Source organism: Polyodon spathula, chromosome 51, assembly GCF_017654505.1.
Source record: "Polyodon spathula isolate WHYD16114869_AA chromosome 51, ASM1765450v1, whole genome shotgun sequence".
Lineage (NCBI taxonomy): Eukaryota > Metazoa > Chordata > Actinopteri > Acipenseriformes > Polyodontidae > Polyodon > Polyodon spathula.
The window spans coordinates 783119-793983 of record NC_054584.1 but is presented as its reverse complement, the minus strand read 5'-3'; positions in this window follow the sequence as shown (position 1 = coordinate 793983).

Genomic DNA, 10865 nt, shown 5'->3' with positions numbered 1-10865 from the left:
AGAGGCCAGCGATTGCAGGTTGACGGTATGGAAGCGAATGGAATGCATGACCAACACAGCCGTCCACAGCTTATATTATATTGTTGTGTCCACAATTATTATTATTATATATTAACATATATATATATATATATATATATATATATATATATATATATATATATATATATATATAATAAACAAAAAGAAATATATCTAAAGGAAAATACTAATATATATCACACAAGGGGGTTCTGTGTTGCTCGGTTATTTTATTAGTTAGTTCATTGTGTGCAATCTCTTTTTTCTCTCTCCTTTGTAAATGTTTTTTTTTTTGTTTGTTTGCATCGTTTTCCGTTTTTGTTCTTTGCCCGGGGACCAATAGAAACGAGCTCGCAGCTCAATCTGATGCGCCGTGCATCTTACGACGTGTCAGAATCCTAACGATACACGTTACCCCTGCCAGATAAATATATAAAGAAATAAATACATAAATGAATACATGCACGAATGAGCAGCCACAGTTAAACACAGAAGCGTTTTAAAACTCGGGCAAGCGCGGCGATGCACGCTGCACTGCACTCTTAAGATTGGGAAAGCGCCAAAATAGCGGGCAAATTCACCTGGGACGGGACGGGACGGGGGGCGCTTTTGTTAAACTTTGAAAAGTGATCCTTTCCAGCCAAACCGCATGTTAATAGAGCAGCGGTATTTGAAGGATCTTCGCGGCCCCCGGCGGGAAGGGGAGGCGGGGGGTCGGTCATCGATTCGTCTCGGGTGGTAAAAGGTCCCAGCAGCGTGTCCCGTTTAAACAAAATAATCCTTTTCTCGCTCTCTCCCTCTCTGCGGTCCTGTTATATCCAAATTATACCCGGCGGTCCTGCAACTGATCCCGCAGGCTAGACTGAATAGAATCCGCGCCGTCAGTAACCATAGACACGAGAGAACGGGACGCGCTCGATATTCCAATAGATCTGCGTATGGATCACAGTGCTGCCGAATACCGCTCAGCCGACCGGTGTTAACGCCTATCCCATTGTCTGTCTGTCTGCATTGCCATTGCAGTGCCACTGCCTGTCTGTCTGTCCGTCTGTCCGCAGTGCTATTGAAGTTCATTGAGGGTGAAGTGAGCACATGGGGTCCCATTCTACCAGCCTCACCCCATTGCAGTGCTATTGAAGATCATTGGGAAGGGTATAGTGAGCACACTGGGGTCCCATTCTACCAGCCTCACCCCATTGCAGTGCTATTGAAGATCATTGGGAAGGGTATAATGAGCACACTGGGGTCCCATTCTACCAGCCTCACCCCATTGCAGTGCTATTGAAGATCATTGGGAAGGGTATAATGAGCACACTGGGGTCCCATTCTACCAGCCTCACCCCATTGCAGCTGCCCTATGCTTGTGTTACCATTGCCTCTCAGTGTAATACAGAACCATTGTATTGCCTCTGGCTGTCTGTCTGTCTGTCTGCATTGCATTGCAGTTCATTTGGAACAAGGTGCTGGTTTTGTGAGCTGCTACAGGCTGATTCATTTGTACTCTGTCCTGGACACACAGTCCTGCGGTCTGGTCGCGTTCCAGATGATTTACGGCCCCCGGGATGGGAGGTGGGGTGGGGGGGGGGGTTAATTGTCTATTAATGCCCGATCGCCAGCTGTGTGCGGAATGTGCCAAATGGGCTTGTCAGCTCCTTCACTCCAGGTAGCAAGAGACAGGCATGTGGAACTGGAGCAGACAGACAACCCTAAGACAGGACCAGAGCTATCTGTGTGTCTGAGTCAGCAAGCGCCAAACTCACTTCTCTCAATGCTCGGGAGAGACTGGGGACTTTACACAGGCCTGCCTTGTGGATACAGCCAAGGGAAGCACTGTGGCTCTAGTGGAGCTGAGGAGGGACTGGGAGGGAGGCAGTGTGGCTCTAGTGGAGCTGAGGAGGGACTGGGAGGGAAGCAGTGTGGCTCTAGTGGAGCTGAGGAGGGACTGGGAGGGAGGGAAGCAGTGTGGCTCTAGTGGAGCTGAGGAGGGACTGGGAGGGAGAGAAGCAGTGTGGCTCTAGTGGAGCTGAGGAGGGACTGGGAGGGAGGGAGGCAGTGTGGCTCTAGTGGAGCTGAGGAGGTACTGGGAGGGAAGGAAGCAGTGTGGCTTTAGTGGAGCTGAGGAGGGACTGGGAGGGAGGGAGGGAAGCAGGGCAACAACTCCAGACTCCAGTTCCTTTACTGGTTTTCCGAGTTGCAACAGACTTGAAACAAAAGCTTTCTTCCTTTTCCCTGCTCTGCTTCAGTAGAGGTCACTCAGACGCCCTTCGCTGTAGCTCTGTAAGTGAAGGTGTTGGAAATAAAGCCTGCGGCTTGTGTGCTTTGACACCGAGCAGGAGAGAGCGGTGAGCGATTAGACCGCGGGGAGGAGAAGGATCCCATTGCTCAGCCCAGTCGCTCCCCCACAAGGTCACAGGCTCCGTTTGTTCTGTGCTTGGAGATGCTTCGAAGCAGGCTGGCCGGGCTGGGGGGCTGCCCCAGGCTCAGCAGCCTGTCGTCAGGACCGGCTTGACTGATAACTTCAGGGCCCGGTCGCGGGAGGCATTTGTAACCATGACAACGGGGCCTTGTATCAAAACAGACACACTCACGCACACACACACACACACACACACACACACACACACACACACACACACACACACACACACACACACGTTTTGCGTCCCCCTGTAGAATGAACTCCCTCAGCTTCATAGAGTCCAGTGAAAGCTGCTGAATAATGTTCCCTTGTTAACATATTGAATTGCACCCCCTCTATATAGAATGAACTCACTCAGCTTCATAGAGTCCAGTGAAAGCTGCTCTCTCTCTCTCTCTCTCTCTCTCTCTCTCTCTCTCTCTCTCTCTCTCTCTCCCTCTCTCTCTCTCCTCTCTCTCTCTCTCTCTCTCTCTCTCTCACCCCCTCTCTCCCTCTCCCTCTCTCTCTCCCTCCCCTCTCCTCTCTCTCTCTCTCCCTCTCTCTCTCTCTCTCTCTCTCTCTCTCTCTCTCTCTCTCTCTCTCTCTCTCTCTCTCTCAGATAAGATAAGCACACTGGCTCAGTGTGTTTGGACAGGTGGACCGGGAGTGCGGGACACGGATGGATGGCTATTGTTTTCAGGCTGCTTTCACCCCACGTGAAAGGAGGAGAGGCTGGACACCGGAAAGGGAGAGCAGGTCGGCTTCATTTTCACTCTCACCCCCCGAATGTTTATAAAGCTCTGAGGGCAACCCATTAATCAGCGGGGGGGCGGGGGACGAGGGGCAGGGAAACACAAAGAGAAACAGCACAAGGAAAACTGCAACTTTGTGCCTTCTTCATTTCCAGGATGAAACTGCTGAGTTACCGTGAGCTTTCTTTCATAAAAAAAAAGCATTCAAAATGATTCTTTCTTTCAATCTTTCTCTCCTTCCCTTTCTCCTTTTTTCCTTCTTTCTTTCTCTCCTCCCTTTCTTTCTTTCTTTCTTGCTTTCTTTCTCTCCAAAGTCAGAATCATTTCGAATGTTTTTTTTTTTTTTTTTTTTTTTTTTTTTTAAATGAAAATAATTCTGACTTGATATATTCAGGTTTTAGGTTGTAGATCAGGTGTTCTCAATTTTTTGTCCATCGCTCTACCAGCACCCCCCCCCCCCCCCCCCCTCACCCCAGGGCACGACCCTGCATTCCACACAGCCAGCCGGCATAAATCTCTGGGAGGAGAAGGATAAGCCCTCCTTGAGAAAGAAACACGTTCGACCAGCCCTTTAGCACTGCACTGTGCACAGACTAACCCTCTCTGTGCTTTACAATGCTTCCCTATGCTTTACCAGACCTCTCTGTGCTTTACAATGCTTCCCTATGCTTTACCAGACCTCTCTGTGCTTTACAATGCTTCCCTATGCTTTACCAGACCTCTCTGTGCTTTACAATGTTTCCCTATGCTTTACCAGACCTCTCTGTGCTTTACAATGCTTCCCTATGCTTTACCAGACCTCTCTGTGCTTTACAATGCTTCCCTATGCTTTACCAGACCTCTCTGTGCTTTACAATGCTTCCCTATGCTTTACCAGACCTCTCTGTGCTTTACAATGCTTCCCTATGCTTTACCAGACCTCTCTGTGCTTTACAATGCTTCCCTATGCTTTACCAGACCTCTCTGTGCTTTACAATGCTTCCCTATGCTTTACCAGACCTCTCTGTGCTTTACAATGTTTCCCTATGCTTTACCAGACCTCTCTGTGCTTTACAATGCTTCCCTATGCTTTACCAGACCTCTCTGTGCTTTACAATGCTTCCCTATGCTTTACCAGACCTCTCTGTGCTTTACAATGCTTCCCTATGCTTTACCAGACCTCTCTGTGCTTTTCAATGACCAGTGAAGTATTTGAGACCTCGGGGGAGGTGGGGGATTGCAGGGGGGACTCACCCCCTCCTGGAACTGAGTTTGACACCCCTGTTGCTGCACAAGGCACAGAACACAGAACAAGAACACAGCGGACGGCTTCTCGCACACGGAATGCTCCCACTGTCTTGAATCCTCCATTGAGCTGTCAGTCAGCCAGCCACTCCTGCATCACCATTTCAATGCAAAGCCGCGGGACGCGTTTAGATGCAGGATGGATCCTCTTTGGAGATTGTTTCCTTCTCGCTGGCCTTCGCTGCCGGATTTGGGGATCGCGCCTGGTGCGGAACTGCGTGCGACCCAAATAATTTCATTGGGCTTCGCAAAGAGCAATTCATTCTATAGGGGCCCTAGGCTCTACGCAGCCCCTCAAAAACCACACAGAACTTAATCCGGGTGTTTCCACAAGAGGAAGTGAGCTAATCCCTAGGCGTGCGTCACGCTCACTAGAGACCCTTATAACGTACCAGAGAGACCCTTGCCAGCCATTCTGGTATGGTATTTTGTCCAAGTCCTGTGCTGGGTGTATCTGTAGGGCTTGCCTGTGCAGAATAAAGACATTCCTGGACACTGAGAGCCGCAGGCATCCCCCACAAACGAGAGAGGCAGGGTGGGAGTTTACTAAAATCCACCTAGCAGAGAGAGAGGGAGAGAGAGAGAGACAGAGAGAGAGAGAGAGAGAGAGGGGGTGAATGTTGTCATTAACACAGCAGGGGTTCAGGGCTAATGAAGAGGCTTCCTTTGTCCTGTGTCTGAGGGGAGGGGTGACAGCTTAACACATCAAACAGGACGGGGGTCCTTGGCAGGGTCCAGGCAGGCAATTATAGGGGGCAGCCCTTTTCAGCTTCAGGCCCCCTCTGTGAACCGACTCTTACTTTCCACGCCTGTGGCTGAGTCACTAAATTCTAGCAGCATCTTAGCAAAAGGGAGTGTCCTGTTTAGTGTTACTATTTTCACAAGATCCTCAACCTGAAGGGAACACGGAGCCACTGCTTTGCGGCTTGCAGCTTGGTTTAAGGAGACTGTAGGTTTCAGGACGCTGCGCGTGTGTCCCAAACTAAAAAAAGGCCCGTCCGTTCTTCAGTGACAAAAGAGTGAGCTGGGAGGGTGCTTCTCAATGCAGCTAAACAAAAGGCCGGCCTGCCTGCCTGCCTGCCTGGCTGCCTTCCTCCATTGAGGGGCAGTGAGGGATAGCGAGGCCGGACACAAAAGGCAGCTCTGAGGAACGCACGGTGAACGACAGCTTGATAAATTGCCCTCCTCCAGCGATTTCCTTAGTCTCGTAACGTGACCCTACATTGGTATGTCAGCGTGTTAGCTCTTGTCTCCGTGCTTCAGTTCTGTGGCAGCAGCACATTTGAAAAGCTCCAAGTTACCTCACATCTCTGCAAAGCCAAAAGTGGAACCGGAAGCCACTTTTTCAGCGGCTTGAAAGCTGGTTCCAGGAGACTCCCCCCCCGGGGAGACCTAGTTTGAGGTTTGCTGTATCAAACCCCCAAGTCTCTCTGCCTGGTGTGCCGCTGAAACCTACAGTCTCCCGAAACCAAGCCGCAGAGCAGACGCTTCGCGTTCCCTTCAGATTTAGAGACACGCAACTCAACCTGTGCACCAAGATCAAATGATGCACCGCCTTCCAGGTTTCCAGATCCCCAAATTGAGATCTAATTGAGATTTGATCTGAGGGTTAACGCGACTTCCCTTGCCTGAAACGCCACTTTTGCTGAATGACAGGATGGGCTGTTCCAAAGGGCGGTCCTGCAGGTCCGTCGCTTGAGATGCCATCTCCCGATTGGCCTGATCCATGGCAGGAGGTGGTCCCAATCGATGGCTGAAAATGCGCCAAAAAAAAAAAAAAACGGGAATTTTTAAGCTTGTATTAATAAACGGCTTCTAACAATGAGAATCAAGCGAACATCGTCACCTCAAAGCAGCGTGCGGGTGAAGCTCTTCCAGTTCAACGCAGCGAGCGGTTTTGTCAGTAAGAGCAAACAGCCAAATTCTATTTTATGTTTCAGGAGCCTGTTTTGCGATTGTGACGAGGTAACGACGTGGCTGCAGGAGATGGCGAATCCACGGCTGAGCCTGAGAATTGGAAGGGTTTCCCGAGCGAGTCTGCGCCCCGCAGGTCTGGACTCGTGCCCTGCAGGGACTGGAGAAGGACATCCTCCCCAAATTGGAAGGGATTCAGGCTGACTTTTTTGTTTGCGCATTGGGGAAGGGGCTGAAGGGAACGGAGGGACTCCGAATCGACAAGGCAGGGTCAGAGGTCAGGGGTCAGCTCACAGGGCTGTAAAGGAATTCCGATCTGCATGCTGACAGATTGAGTTACCAAATGGGGGGGGCGGGGAGTGGGGGGGGGGGGGGGGGGGGGGGGTGAAGCTCTCTCCCACCCCCTCACCCCTCCAGCCTTGCTGCTAAATTATCACACACTTTAAACAGACATTCAAACACTCATGAAAGGGTCGATTAAAACTGAAACAAAGAAATCTGGGCTTTGAAACCACGATGCATGTATCGACGTGCAGGTTTTCGGTTATCGGCTGCGACTTGAACCAGCGAGTTCACAAATGCCGTCCGGGGTTTTTGACTTCTGACTTCTCCTTTTAAGAAAAATGTACAGTGAAATAAAGAACTCTTTGAAAATAAGGCCCTGATCGTTTCGATAGATAAGCGAATGAATTCATTAACAGATATATCTGTTTTCTCTGGCGTGCTGGCGAGCCTCGTCTTTGTCGTAACGCATGCCCCCCAGCTGTTAAAGTCCTTAATGAACACTTGTGCCCCCCCCCAACACCTGGTAGCACTTTTGTAACTTAGAGAAGACCTACCTTGATGCTGCAAACACTGGACCTATTCAGCCGAATGCGAGCCCTGGCTTTGACAGGACCCCACCGTCTCTCTCAAATTCCTGCTGACGACGACTTTAGCAGCACGGTGACCCCTTGACCCACAGCTGTTGCGTTCTATTTGGGGGGGGGGGGGGGGGGGGGGGGCTGTCCCTAAGGTTATGCGGAGGGCATAGTTCTATGGGACAGGAGAGCTGCAGAGTTGGAGACCAAAGCCTGACTTTTTTTTACTGCACTAGCATGCAAATATATTAGAGCACCTCCAGATTTCTCATTGATATCCTTATAGTGAGACACTGTGCTCACTATACCCTTCCCAGTGATCTTCAATAGCACTGCAATGGGGTGAGGCTGGTAGAATGGGACCCCAGTGTGCTCACTATACCCTTCCCAATGATCTTCAATAGCACTGCAATGGGGTGAGGCTGGTAGAATGGGACCCCAGTGTGCTCACTATACCCTTCCCAATGATCTTCAATAGCACTGCAATGGGGTGAGGCTGGTAGAATGGGACCCCAGTGTGCTCACTATACCCTTCCCAATGATCTTCAATAGCACTGCAATGGGGTGAGGCTGGTAGAATGGGACCCCAGTGTGCTCACTATACCCTTCCCAGTGATCTTCAGTACCCCCGTCCACACGCACCTTTCTGCTCTCGGGGGAAAGGCACGGCCGGAATGTTGCAACGGGAGCGTGACCCGACTCATCATTGGTGCAATCAGGGGGGGGTCATGACCCTTGCTCCAGGCAAGAAGAAATTATCTTTTTTTTCTTTTTTCGACAACAGAACTCCTTTTTTTTGTCAGCGAGAGGATTATCGTGTGAGCAAAAACCGGGAAAACCTGATGAGCTAGTGAAGGAGAAAGAAGACTGATTCACTTTAAGCCTCCTCTCTCCATCTCTCCTTCTCTCCTCTCCTCTCTCCTTCTCTCTCCTCTTCATCTCTCTCCTCCTCTCTTCTGCTCTCTCCTTTCTATCTGTCTTCTCCTCTCTCCTCTCCTTCTTTCCTTCTCTCTCTCTCTTCTCTCTCCTCTCTCCCTCTCTCTCCTCTTCTCTCTCCTCCCCTCTCCTCTCCTCCTCTCTCTCTCTCTCTCTCTCTCTCTCTCTCTCTCTCTCTCTCTCTCTCTCTCTCTCTCTCTCCTCTCTCCTCCTCTCTTCTCTCTCTCTATTTGGTATTTTGTATTCTTTTCTCTCAGTGTTTACCAGCCTCACTAGCGACAGCTTCACTTCTAGTCTCATTCATTCTCCGCGGCTTTTCGTTACAGACTCATGCTTGTGGGTTTATTCTAATGAGATCCGAAAGTTTGAAAAACGTTCGCGGTCCCGTGAAATTCCTGCTGGCCCCCGCAGTGACACCCCCAACCCCAAAGTGTGGGAACATGGGATTGCTGTCATTTTTGTGTTGTTTTTTTTTTTGAGAAATAAAAGTCATTGTGCTATCGTTTCCTCGCGAAGCCTGGGGGTTAATTACCAGGTTAAATATCGCTAAGCCTGGCGTCGACTCGTCAGATTTATATGTTCCTGTGCTGACCTGGCACTGGGGGGTGGAAGCTACGGTGCTTTCCTCTGCATCGTCCTCCTGCCAGTATTTCTCCGCTGGGTTTTTTTGGCCTGTTCTCTGTTTTCCAGAAGCGTTGTCATCTCCAGGGAGGCCTTGCTTCAGTGTAAAAAAATCAAGAGTTTTGCCAGTTGTCATGCGTCACTCCTCTGAGATCAAGACTAGTTGCATCTTCCGGACCCCCCTCCTTTACAGAGCTAAATCTAAAGGAAGTGGAACTCAAATACAGGGTGTTGCGGAGGGGGGGGGGGGGGGGGGGGGTTACACTCAGGTGTGTTATTATAAAGTCATTTAGCAGATGCTTTTATCCAAAGCGACTCACAGAGACCAGGGGGGTGAACTCTGCATCATCAACAACTGCTGCTGCTGCTGCAGAGTCTCTTCCAATAGGACCTCGTTTGTTTTGCGTCTCGTCTGAAGGACGGAGCACAAGGAGGTGAAGCGACTCGCTCAGGTACCGTTTTGATTTCTACCTGCAAACGGGTTTGATCACACGCTGGCTTTTCTCGAAACCATTCGTTTCGTGACCTAAATAGTGAGACAGCTGAACTGCAGTTCATGTATAATTTATTATCCTTGCTTTCAACTTGAAAATATGAGCATGTTTTCACTAATCTAAGAATGTGCTGAATTAGGGTTATGGTCCCGTAGGAACTGAGATGGGATGTGTGTGTGTGTGTGTGTGTGTGTGTGTGTGTGTGTGTGTGTGTGTGTGTGTGTGTGTGTGTGTGTGTGTGTGTGTGTGTGTGTGTGTGTGTGTGTGTGTGTGTGTGTGTGTGTGTGTGTGTGTGTGTGTGTGTGTGTGTGTGTGTGTGTGTGTGTGTGTGTGTGTGTGTGTGTGTGTGTGTGTGTGTGTGTGTGTGTGTGTGTGTGTGTGTGAGTGTGTGTGTGTGTGTGTGTGTGTGTGTGTGTGTGTGTGTGTGTGTGTGTGTGTGTGTGTGTGTGTGTGTGTGTGTGTGTGTGGTGTGTGTGTGTGTGTGTGTGTGTGAGTGTGTGTGTGTGTGTGTGTGTGTGTGTGTGTGTGTGTGTGTGTGTGTGTGTGTGTGTGTGTGTGTGTGTGTGTGTGTGTGTGTGTGTGTGTGTGTGTGTGTGTGTGTGTGTGTGTGTGTGTGTGTGTGTGTGTGTGTGTGACAAAAAGCTCCAAAGAATTGTTCGGATTATAGGAAGAAAAACCACAGCGTCCATCCTTTCAGTTTTGTTAACAAATTAATCTGACCTCAGCCGCACAGCATGCTGGGAAATAACTGCCGGAATCTGACCTCAGCCACATGGTATGCTGGGAAATACCTGCCAGAATCTGACCTCAGCCGCAAGGCACGCTGGGAAAGAAGTACCAGAATCTGTTAGCCGCAAGGCTTGCTGGGAAAGAACCGCCAACATCCGTCGAAAATCTAACATCGCGTGGACGTCTTTTCCCTCAGCTCGGGGAGGGGAGGCCTACACTGGCAATGCTCTTAGGGTTAGGCTGTGTGGTCCAGGGGTTAAAGAAACGGGCTTGTAACCAGGAGGTTCAAATCCCGGCTCAGCCACTGACTCCCTGTGTGTGACCCCGAGCGAGTCACTGAACCTCCTTGTGCTGCGTCTTTGGGGTGAGACGTTGTTGTAAGCGACTCTGCAGCTGAAGCATAGCGACGGTGGTCCACTATGAAAGGAGCTATATATAAAAATAAAGATTATTATTATTATTATTATTATACTTGGCCCCTTCCCTTTACCTTCTTGTTTATGAGTTTTGCAACCAAGATGTTTCAGCTTGCTTGCTTAATATTCCAGCACTGCTTCTGATAAAGACTAAAACAAGATTTAAAAAAACAAAACATAGTTCTCTCTAGATCCGATCCCAGGGGGAGCTGTGCTGTGCTGCGAGAGCGTGTGCTTATGACCCTTCCCAGTGTGTTGCGATGCTGACCTCACAAGCCTCCTGGGTAATAAATCAGCCGCGCCGGGACGGCTAGCCCCTCTCTCCCCTCAGCCTGACCGACTGACCGCTCGGCCACAGTTGCTGCTGTCAGATTTAGAGCCGCTGTCAGTGGCCTGGTGTCCTGCTGGGTTTCACGAGTGACTACGGGGGGTCAATTTAA